Source organism: Tubulanus polymorphus, chromosome 10, assembly GCF_964204645.1.
Source record: "Tubulanus polymorphus chromosome 10, tnTubPoly1.2, whole genome shotgun sequence".
Taxonomy (NCBI): Eukaryota; Metazoa; Nemertea; class Palaeonemertea; order Tubulaniformes; family Tubulanidae; genus Tubulanus; species Tubulanus polymorphus.
The window spans coordinates 8441039-8452300 of record NC_134034.1 but is presented as its reverse complement, the minus strand read 5'-3'; the positions used below and the strand labels follow the sequence as shown (position 1 = coordinate 8452300).

Sequence of the window (11262 nt, the reverse complement as noted above, 5' to 3'; positions counted from 1 at the left end):
AGTTTTTGTTTTCAATACTTTTTCTATTTTGTATTCTATTTCATCTGGGTTTGGTACAAGTGATAATTCTTGTTCATAGAAATAACCTAATATTTCTTCATCTTTTATATCTTCTAATTTATAAACAAAAGGTTTAGTTAATATTATCTTTTTAATCTTAAATATTTCTTCAGTAAAATTTGGGGTATAACCTTTATAAAATGTTTTTCTATATATAATTATTCTTACGTGTTGCCCTATTCTAAATCTAGGTTCACCGAAATCATATGTAAGAAACGCACCATATAAATTATTCCAAACTATTTCTGAATTATCTTCTTTTCTAGCTTGTATAGGTTTCATATTTATAGAACTATGTTTAATATTATTATAACCTTTCACCAAATCATCTAATATATCGATATATTTATATGTTTCATTAGCAGTAAAATATTTCCACATTCTAGTTTTCAATGTTTTATTAAATCTTTCTATAATAGATGCTTTTTTATCTGAGTGTGTTGAAAAATAATCTACATCGTTATCAGATAATAGTTTTTTAAAATGTTTGTTATAGAATTCTTTACCTTCATCAAATTGTATCTTATCTGGAATAGCTTCTTTAAATATTGATTAAAAAGCATTTGTCACTTCTATACCAGTTTTATTTTTGATTGGAATTGACCATGCGTATCTACTGAATATGTCTATAACATTCAGTATCCAGAAATATCCTTTGTTGTGTTCTTCTAAGTAATTCATATCAATTAAATCAGCTTGCCATTGTTGATCGATATATGAAACCATAACTTTTCTTGTTAAATAAGTTTATCCATTTTCTTGTGTATTTGATATGTTGGTTGATTTTGTAACCATAATCTTAATTCACTATATTTTATATCACCTATTTCTTTATCAGATTTAATTTTATCCCATAATTCTGTAACGCTAGAATATGATACTTCACTTTCTGGGTTATAATATAAATCTCTTAAATATTGCTCTTTTTTCATCTTATTTTAATCCATTAATAATAATTTAGATTTAGTTTCAATGACTTTATGATTTGACTTATTTTCTGGTATAATAGGTTTATTATCATTGGAATCATCTTTATCATCAGATCTATACTTATATTTATATATTACACCAGAGAATATAATAACTGTTACTAATCCAATTGTAATACATAATTTATTATGAGATGCAGCTGTGCTGAATCTATTAGATCGATCATTATTTGAATCAATATCAGATAAAGTCTGTGATTCATTTATATCAGTTAATTTCTTTTTCTTAGCTTTTTTTAATTCTGCAGATCTTTTACCTAATTCTCTTGCCCATTTAATTTGTTTCTCTGATCTAGGCTTTTTCTTAACATCACTGTGTGGGTGCCGTACGGCAATACCATCACTCATTTATTTTAGTTAATTTTTGTTCTGATTCATTTTCTGTTTCACCGTTTGGTCGTACGGCGCCATCTGTTTCGTTCTTACCTGATTTATATTCTATAGGTTTGATATTCTAAAATGTTATGACACCAGTAGAAATTAATGTCATAACCGATCCTAATTGAAATGAAGCGTAACCAACCCATTTTTGTAATTCAGTCATAACTAAGTAGTCATTTTTCAAATCACTATATAATTCATTTTCATCATCAATTGACATTAACCGGTTACATAATTTTGAATAACATTTGACAATACTATCTGAAATAGAATCATTTATTCGGGCTAATCTAGCTTCTTCATATATTTTGAAATGTTTTATTACTTTATCTGGTTTCATAGAGTCTAATTCTTGAAAAGTTATTATTTTAGTTAGGAATTCCTTACACTTTCCGCTAGCAATTAGTAATTCAAGATGGTGTTTACAATATAAGTAGTATTCATAATCAATATAACAATTAATATTATTTCAAATTTTGGTTGGATATCCTTATTATCACTAATACCTAAATCATCTAACGTTTTTTCAATATTAATACTATTCTTATTAGATTTCTTTGACATTTATATTAGAGAAAAAAGTGAGAAAAAAATAATATAAGTATTATAAAATAATGCTAGTTAGTTAAGTTATTGATACTAATCTTATCAAAATCTATTTAATCTAGTGTTAACAAGAATTGCCAAAGAAAATATTAAAAATATAAGAGAATTCACTAGCTAGTTGAAGTTATTGTTTTTTTAATATCTTTTATTTGAATTATATTATTCTTTAACCACTTATTAAAGACTCAACGTATTGTTCATTATGTGGATCATTATTCCATAATTCAATAAATTTCTTTGCTTTATCCAGTTGATCCAAATATAACTGTAAATCTAGTTTATTAAATTTTATTTTATTTTCTTTCTTTTCAAGAGGACTTAAATTCTTCCAATTCCAAATTAGTTTTTTATTGTATTCATCACTCATGTTAAATTTAGATATCGGTAACACGTGATCAATATGAAAATAATCCCCATAATTATTAATATTCATTTCATCATCAAATTGATGAACAATCCAGGATTTTAGAAATTCATCTGAACAACCCAATAAATTAGATAGTGTTTCTGAATGTGTTTCTTTGTTGAATAATTGTGTTAATCTAGATCTTAAGCATTGTTTCAATCTAAAATTAAGATATGTTTTATATCTTTCTCTCATATATTCTGTCATATAATCATTATAAGCTTCTCTATTATCTTCTCGATATTGTTTGGTATATAGTTTAATACAAGTTTTACAGCAATATTGAAAACCATCTTTGCTAATCTTACGCTTATTAAATTCTGTTATAGCTACTTCATCTAATTCACATTTAGAACACTTCTTGTAGTATATGTTTATGACACCAGTGTTATTTGTAATATTGATAGTTTGTGGTTGTTCTGGTTCCATTTATTATACATATTTTTACTAAATTATAATTCATATTTTTATTAAAATTTGATTAACACGCTAGAATCCTTTTCATTATTTCCTTCTCTTTTGTTTCTTCTCTTTTAAATTTTAAGTATACATCTAAATTGCAACCATATGCAACTGTATGAATTCCATCATCTAAAATATATCTTTTATCATCAAATGGGTTTAGACTTATCTTTTCTATCTCTTCAATAAACATTTCATAATCTTCAGATCTAAAACATCTCATCTTATGTTTTCTAACTTCTTCATTGAATATACAATTGATGTAATCTTTGAAATGAATATTCTTTTCTACTACACTTTTGGTTATTCCTTTTAACTTTTTAGCTTCATGTTCTTTAGTTTTATATGAATACATTTTAGATCTAATACCAATGAACTCTATCATTTCTTCACCACCTAATTCATCCTTAAACTTCCCGGGAACTTTTTTATTATCATTGCTAAACAATTCATGATCTTTAGGATAGTTACTGAAATCAAAATGATGTTTTAATGTTTTTAAATCATCAGTTATGTTATTAGTTTTTATCTTTAACCCTTTCAGTGCTGACTAATTAATACCCTATAGTGCTGGAGAAAATTTGAAAATTCTAAAAAATTCCACCCTAGTGTGTTGAACAATGGGAATACCACTATAGTGCGTCTACACCGCAGTGCGGTGTATCGTTAGTTACTAGTATTTCACTATGTTTGACACTTGCTGCCATTTTTCAATAGAGATAATTACAAATTACTAATTACATCAATACACCGCAGTGCGGTGTACTAGCAAAATCCATCACCGATTTATACACCGCACTGCGGTGTAGACGCACTGAAAGGGTTAATATGTAAGAATCAGTATCGAAATATAAGATTTCTATATGTTTTTCTCCAAAATGAGGTTGTAATACGTTATAGTAAAATTTATACAATAATAACTTTGATAATTCTAAAACTGACGCACCAACATAAATTGGTTTATTAAATTTCATTGATGTTCTCCTCATTTTAACTGCAGCTAAATTTTCATCAAATATTTTGTTGCCCATAAATTTAGGATATGTTTGTAAATGGCTAATGCTTTTACCATTACTAACTCAATATCATTTCTATTTCTAATATTTTCACAAGTCTTACCATAGAATGCATTATTCATTAACTTGAAGAAATCTTTCTCTAGCTTTAGTTCTCTGTTTGGTGTTAAAATCTATATATTTTTCTAACCATTTAGATTGACTAAATGAAATATATCTATGTACTTTTTTAAGGATCATTCCTTGTTTTAGATAAATCTTTAACATTCTATAATGTACTACATAATTATATTTATCTTCCTGAGTTACCATTAACTTTTCTGTATGAATATGATTTTCGGGTTTAATTCTTTTTTATAATTTGATAATTCTTCATGTGTCACAGTTTTATGTTCTGGACAGTATGCTAGATTTCTAGATTTAAATTTAATGTTTTCAGGATATTCTAAATCTACAACAAAAAAGTAACCAGTCTCTGAATCATCTGCTATATCTAGAATTCTTTTCTTCCAATCAAATTTATCATTATTTTCATGTTGTAAAACTTCACTTATTTCAAATACTCCATAAGGTTGTGGTTCCATCATTGCCCAACCATATAGATTATTTGCATCTATATATAATAACTTATATCCAGGATTATCATTTACATTGAAATATCTATCACCTAATACACCTGAAACTCCTCCTCTTATAGATTTTTCAAATAATAATTGATCTATATTTGTTAACAAATCCATTTTTATATCTGTAAATTTTAAACCACAATCCCAAGTTAGACCTGGGCTAGAATAACAATGGCAAGGATCAATATTAAAATATTTTAGGTTTACATCTCTAAACCTTTCAAATATATCCGATAATAATAATACATCTGATTTTAAATATAAATCTGCTAATTGTCCATGATTTTTCATTTTAAAATGATTCCAAATATTCAATGTTCTATTATAGACTTCATTTTCAACATATTCATTGTTTAATTCATCATAAAATTGTTCTTTTAATAATTCAGTTATGTTAAAATCATTATGTGATTTATAAAAAGAATATGGAATTGCACCGTTATATCTCATTAATTGAAAATCATCATTATTTGGATAGTGTTGTTTTGATATTCTTAATTAATCATCAACTAATGATTTTGATAAGTTATCTAATGAACTACTTAAAAATCTATATGAATCTATAAATCTTAGACACCCAAATTGGAATGATATATAATTCTCAGATGTTTTAGCTAACATTCTAAATTTATAAGTTGGTATTTTATCTTTTGATCTATCTTAATTTAATCTTTCTTTTTCATTATTGATTTCTTCTATTTTATGGCATAACTGTTTGATAAATAAATGTGCGTCATATCCTGATAAATTATGAAATATTATTGGAACAAAGTTAATTTTCTTAGCTTATAAGTTACAATTCTCATGCGCTGCGCCTCTAAACTTTCCATTCAAATGATTATGGTCTCTTACTTTTTCATCTCTAAAATTAAATATCTTTTCGCAATAAAAACATTTATCTGCAAACTCAAATTCTTCTTTATCTTCTTCCGTCATTATAATTTCTATTTTTGTATCTAATAGTTTACTAAATTTGATTTCATACTCAATTAATAAGTCACAAAAATGATTGATAACATTTTCATTTCTATAATGATATTCACTTTTAATTAGTTCTGGATAATCAGATTTGATATATAATCCAAAAGCTGCAGCTGATTGATGAATCTTTTTAATTGTATTTGTTATTAGGGGATTTCAATAATCAATTATATCATTTTCATTAGAATTTCTTTCTTTTATAATATATTTCTTTTCTATCTTGATCAGTTAATTCTTTATTTAATGATTCAAAATCTCCATATATTACAAATGGTATTTTATTCTTGTAATCATATTTTTTGAATTCTAATATTTTATCCTTTTCATTTGGTAAAACTATTTTACAATAATCATGATTATCACATAATTGTTTATGATTTAATAATGCACTTTCAGTTATGAATTTATGTAAACATTTTCTACATAGGTATATTTTATTATCAAAATCATTTTCTGATTTAAAAGATAAATCAATTCTTTTAATCCACATATAATGATTCTCATAATATAATATATCTATAACATCATTTGAATCATAATCTTTTGATAAGTATAGAGGTTCTAATGTATGATGTTTAATATTATTACCTTTTGTTTTTGGCAATTTGACTAAATTTATCACATTTAACACATTTTAACACATTTATCTTTATATTATTATCTCTTTCTATTTTTGGCATATTTTTAATTCTAACAGGATAATTGTCTATCTTATAATTGTTTTCAAATGGTTTATACTTTGATACTCTACAAAAATTATCAGTTGCAGGATGTAAGCAACTAATAATTGACCATAGAAAACATTTATCATCAGAATTTTGTACATTTATAACAGCATTAGTTCTAAATGGTAATTGGATATAACTTGATCCATTTATACTATCATCTTTATAATATGATAAATTATTTTCATCAATTGGTTTTGATTTAGTTAACTTATTATATTTTGTGTTATAAACATGTAAGTCATAAATATTATTACATCAAATATTAAACCTGATCCTTCAAAATATTTCTCTTCTATTTTATAACATTTATCTAATTTATCATCTATATGTTGTTTTGAAATAATATGTTGTGAATGAGAATTTACATTATATATTTGTTTATCTTCAGATTTTATAAACTTTACTTTAGAAGATATACTAATTTTAGGGTATTCAACATATGTAATTATTTTTATAATATTTTTCATATTTTCTAAATGTTTTTTATTTTCTCCTAATGTTTTTCCTTTATGAATTTTAAACTCAATAGCTGCTGGACCAATATCACTTTTAAATGCTTCGGTTATTTCTATTTCTTTTTTATTATCTAATGAATTAATATAATTTCTTACATCTTCCATATATGGTCTTTTATTGTTTAATTTATTTTTTATTCTTTTAATTGTCTTCTGTTTCTTATTATTATCTTTATCAAAATGATCCTCACCTAAAATATCATTATTCTTATTTCTAATATGACTTTTAGATTTTAAATGTTCTTTATAATATCTTTTATCACTGAATGATTGATTACACGTATCACATTTATATATTTCTTTTTCATTCTTTAATTCATCTAATTTAGTTTCTAATATATCATCTTTATATTTTAACTTTAATTTATTCTCTAAACGTGTTTTAGTTTTATTGTGTCTTGCTTTTTGAGATTTATCTATATTGATTTGGCATGTTGAACAGTAGTACTTATTTGCTTCCATTTTAATACTAAATTTTTTATTAAAATTGATTTTAAAAGTTATTCATTTATATGTTATTCATATATATATGAATTATTTCAATCACACTTTACTGACACTTTTAATGTTTAAAAATCTAACTCATACAAATATAAATATTGAAATATGTTTTAAATATATCTATCTATCTATCTATAATAGCTCGACCTCCGACCTTGGCTTGAACCCCTACTTTTCCTATTACTAAAAAATATGACTTCATTAATTATTTTATTTTATTTTATTTTATTTTAGTTTTAATCTAATAATAAAATGACTCTATTATTTATTCTATTTTATTTCATTTTATTTATTTATAAAAATATATTTCATCATTTATTTATTTATAGTAATAATAATAATAATAATAATAATATCACTCTATTATTTTATTTTATTTATTTATAAAAATATATTTCATTATTTATTTATAATAATAATAATATAACTTCATTAATTATTTTATTTTATTTTATTTATAATCTAATAATAATATCACTGTATTATTTATTTCATTTTATTTTATTTATTTATAAAAATATATTTCATTATTTATTTATAATAGTAATAATAATATGAAATTCATGTAAATTATGTTCATATATATGAATATTTTAAGAGTATATAGGAATTAGTTGTTTCATATCAAAGGTTGAAGGGGCTCATAAAAAATGAAAAAATAAATTCGAGCGTGCGAGAATTTATTTTTTCATTTTTTATGACCTTTGATTTGAAACAACTAATTCCTACATACTTATCTCATAATTTTTGTAGTATCTCATTATTCCTGAAGATGACTATTAGGATATAGTCGAAACGTTAAATAAACTACACTAGCTCAAGGAATACAGTATTCCTGAAGATGACTATTAGGATAAAGTCGAAACGTTGAAATAAACTACAATCTCGAAGTTACATTTTCGGACTTTTTCGTTATAATTGTCGGATTCTCTCTACGTCACTTTATTACCTCACTAAACGGCCAGTACGACGCGTTGTTCCGGTACTCGTTTCAAGGACAGTTGTTTATTTCAATAGAAAGAACAGGTTTTCTCAGAACAGAAACTACCTGTTGGTAGAATGGCACCGGTCAAACTGATGTTAGGAGAATTGACAATAAGTTTTAAAACCACTATATACATAATTTAATAGATTAAAAACAGATTTAGTTAATCAAAAACAAAAGATATTTCTATCGCGGGAACTTATCAGCACCTAGCTAGAAGAGGTTACAAGCCTATCCTAAGCCTCGAACCCAGGACCTCCGGGCGATTACGCTAACCACTAGGCCATAATGTTTGATGTCTTAGATATTTGTCTGGTTAGTGTTGTGACCATTTAACTGTGGTGACAGGTGATCTGCACCACCTACACATTACTACTCCGGTCTTATACACATCCGATCCAGTTTACGTCAGACAGCTCTTTAGCTACATAGGTTTTAGACTTCAGTGGCGGTGATTGGAATCAGTAAATTACATATAAAACAATTCAATTCAATATTTATTTGTAGTTGATTCGACATGTAGTAAAAAACCTAGAGTACAGAATGGTTCATCGGGCGTCATAACCAGCCCTAACTATCCGAACTACTATTTTGAAAACCTGTTCTGTCTCTGCACCACCTGAAAACACGGTAAATATTTGGTCTATGTGAAAAATGATGTCGGGTTTACTGAACTAGTAGGAGCTCAATGGGGACTAAATTCAGCCGGGATTTAGTTTAATCGATAACTCTAGAGTAAAGTCAAAACTGAATTTACAGGGCGTCTCAAAAATGTGTTACCGTAGCTTGAAAATTAATTATTCATTTATCATAATTGAAAATAATTTTTTTTTGGGGGGGGGCGGTAAGGTTCGTAGACCTGAATGTTTGCTCGAGGATGGAATGTTGAAACGCGAATTGAATGTCTTGCTCTACTTGGAATCTGGAAGCAAGACTTCATCCAGGCGCAATTCATTATTTAGCAGAAGGCGACATCTTGTGGGCCCGGTGACAAGCGATTTTATCACCGCATGTCAAAACGCCGTGTGAACGCTCACCAAAATTTTGTCCGGTCTAAATTTGGACCGGACCAGGTACGGACCCATTTAGACCGGTCTAACTAGTTGCCGTGTGAACGCCGCTTTATTAATGGCCATTAAAATGGTTGGAGTTGAACCGATATAAGAAGTAAGGATTATTGCATTGTGTGCGTGTATTGTTAAATGATCTGTTGTCATATGACATGATGATTTGAGACATGACATAAATTAACTAAGACAAATTTCTCCTTAATAAAATTGTTGGTCCTAGTTACAAATTAAGCTGCTCCAGATTTGTTCAATATGGTGACTGTTTGCTCACTTGAGGTCGACGTTTTATCGTACAATTTTGACTCATCAGATTCAGTATTTCTCAAAATCTGTTACTTTCCGAAGACTAAAGTTTTCGATTCATGTTGGAGATATGTTTTGAATACCTTACACAGTCTACACAGGTTGAAAGAAGTTTAAAGAAGTGAAATCCAGTGATTTAGTGATCAATATCTCAACAGGCAGCAGCTAGTCATTTAACAATACACGTACACAATGGAACAATCTGTAGTTTTTGGTTTGACTCTAGGGCCAATCAATCCACATGCAAACATCCAGGTCTACCAACCTTACCCCCCTCCCTAAGAAAGTAACTAAAATTACATGTAGTTAATGAATTGTGTATCACATTTTCTGAGACACCCTGTATATATCGGGTCCTACATCCTGTAAACAATACATACATGTTCACTGTTAAACGATAATAAATGCTGAATTCATATATTTTTTGCAGATGGTTGAAATATCAATCGACGCGAATTTTCGTACAGCAACTTTACTGGGCATTTGCTTTTATGACGAGTTGATGATAAATAGTGAAACTGGTAATATATAAACACTTCACAACGTTAATGATTCATAAAATTTTATCAGATTTATTTCTTCATCAGGGAGTATTGAATATTGCGATGTGGCTGCTAGAAAATATTAATTTGTATGTTTATCTTTACAGCGGAAAATATGGATAGATATTGCGGCAGTAGAGCGCCACCTACACGTTACTATTCAGGTATTGTAGTCATCGGGTTTAGATCAGACAGGTCTAGTAGTAACACGGGTTTTAGACTTCATTGGCGGTTACGGAGAGGTAGCTCATAATGAAAAGTTTATCGCGGAATCAGTAAATCACATATAAAACAATAAATTCAATATTTATTTGTAGTTGATTCGACATGTAGTAAAAAACCTATAATACAGAATGGTAGATCAGGCATCATAACCAGCCCTAACTACCCGAAGAGCTATTTTCACAATCTAGACTGTAACTGGGTGATTGTAGCCCCTGAAAACACGGTAAATGTTTGGTCTATGAGGAAAATGATGATGTCAGGTTTTCTGCACAAGTTGGAGCTCGAGGGGACTAAAATCAGTTTTAACTTAAACCTAGAAATGAACAATTCAATTTCACAATACCACCAAAACATCTTAAGATACTTAGCTACAGGGGAACTTAATGAATGATACTTTGTTTTTGTTATGAGTAATAGGGGTAATGGGCTTTCAAATCAAAAGTCGAACGGTCGAGCTCATTAAAAACAAATATTAAAAGTAATTTAAAACTATAATATATTTTCATAACCGTGTGCATTTTATATTATAACTAAATATTTATTCTCAAGATATTCTTAAGATATCAATAATTTAAATTTTAAAAGCATATTGTATTAAATCAATTGGTCGCTCCACTTCGCTACCGCTCCGCTCCGCGACCAATTGATTTATTTACAATACACAAATTCATATAATCAAATATATTTTAATAATAATTATTATTCTATTATTCAACTTAAATGCACACGGTTATGAAAATATATTATAGTTTTAAATTACTTTTAATATTTGTTTTTAATGAACTCGACCATTCAACCTTTAACCTGAAAGCCCATTACCCCTATTACTCTTAAAATATTCATGTAAATGAATAACATTTAAATTG

At 27.1% G+C, this 11262-nt stretch overlaps 1 long non-coding RNA gene across 1 annotated transcript; it reads left to right on the top strand.

Moving 5' to 3' along the window:
- The first annotated feature begins 10114 nt into the window (after positions 1 to 10114).
- LOC141911691 (uncharacterized) lies at positions 10115 to 10545 on the top strand. Its single transcript, XR_012620073.1, has 3 exons — positions 10115 to 10150; positions 10279 to 10335; positions 10489 to 10545. It is a non-coding gene; the product is annotated as an uncharacterized LOC141911691 (long non-coding RNA).
- Positions 10546 to 11262: the final 717 nt, after the last annotated feature.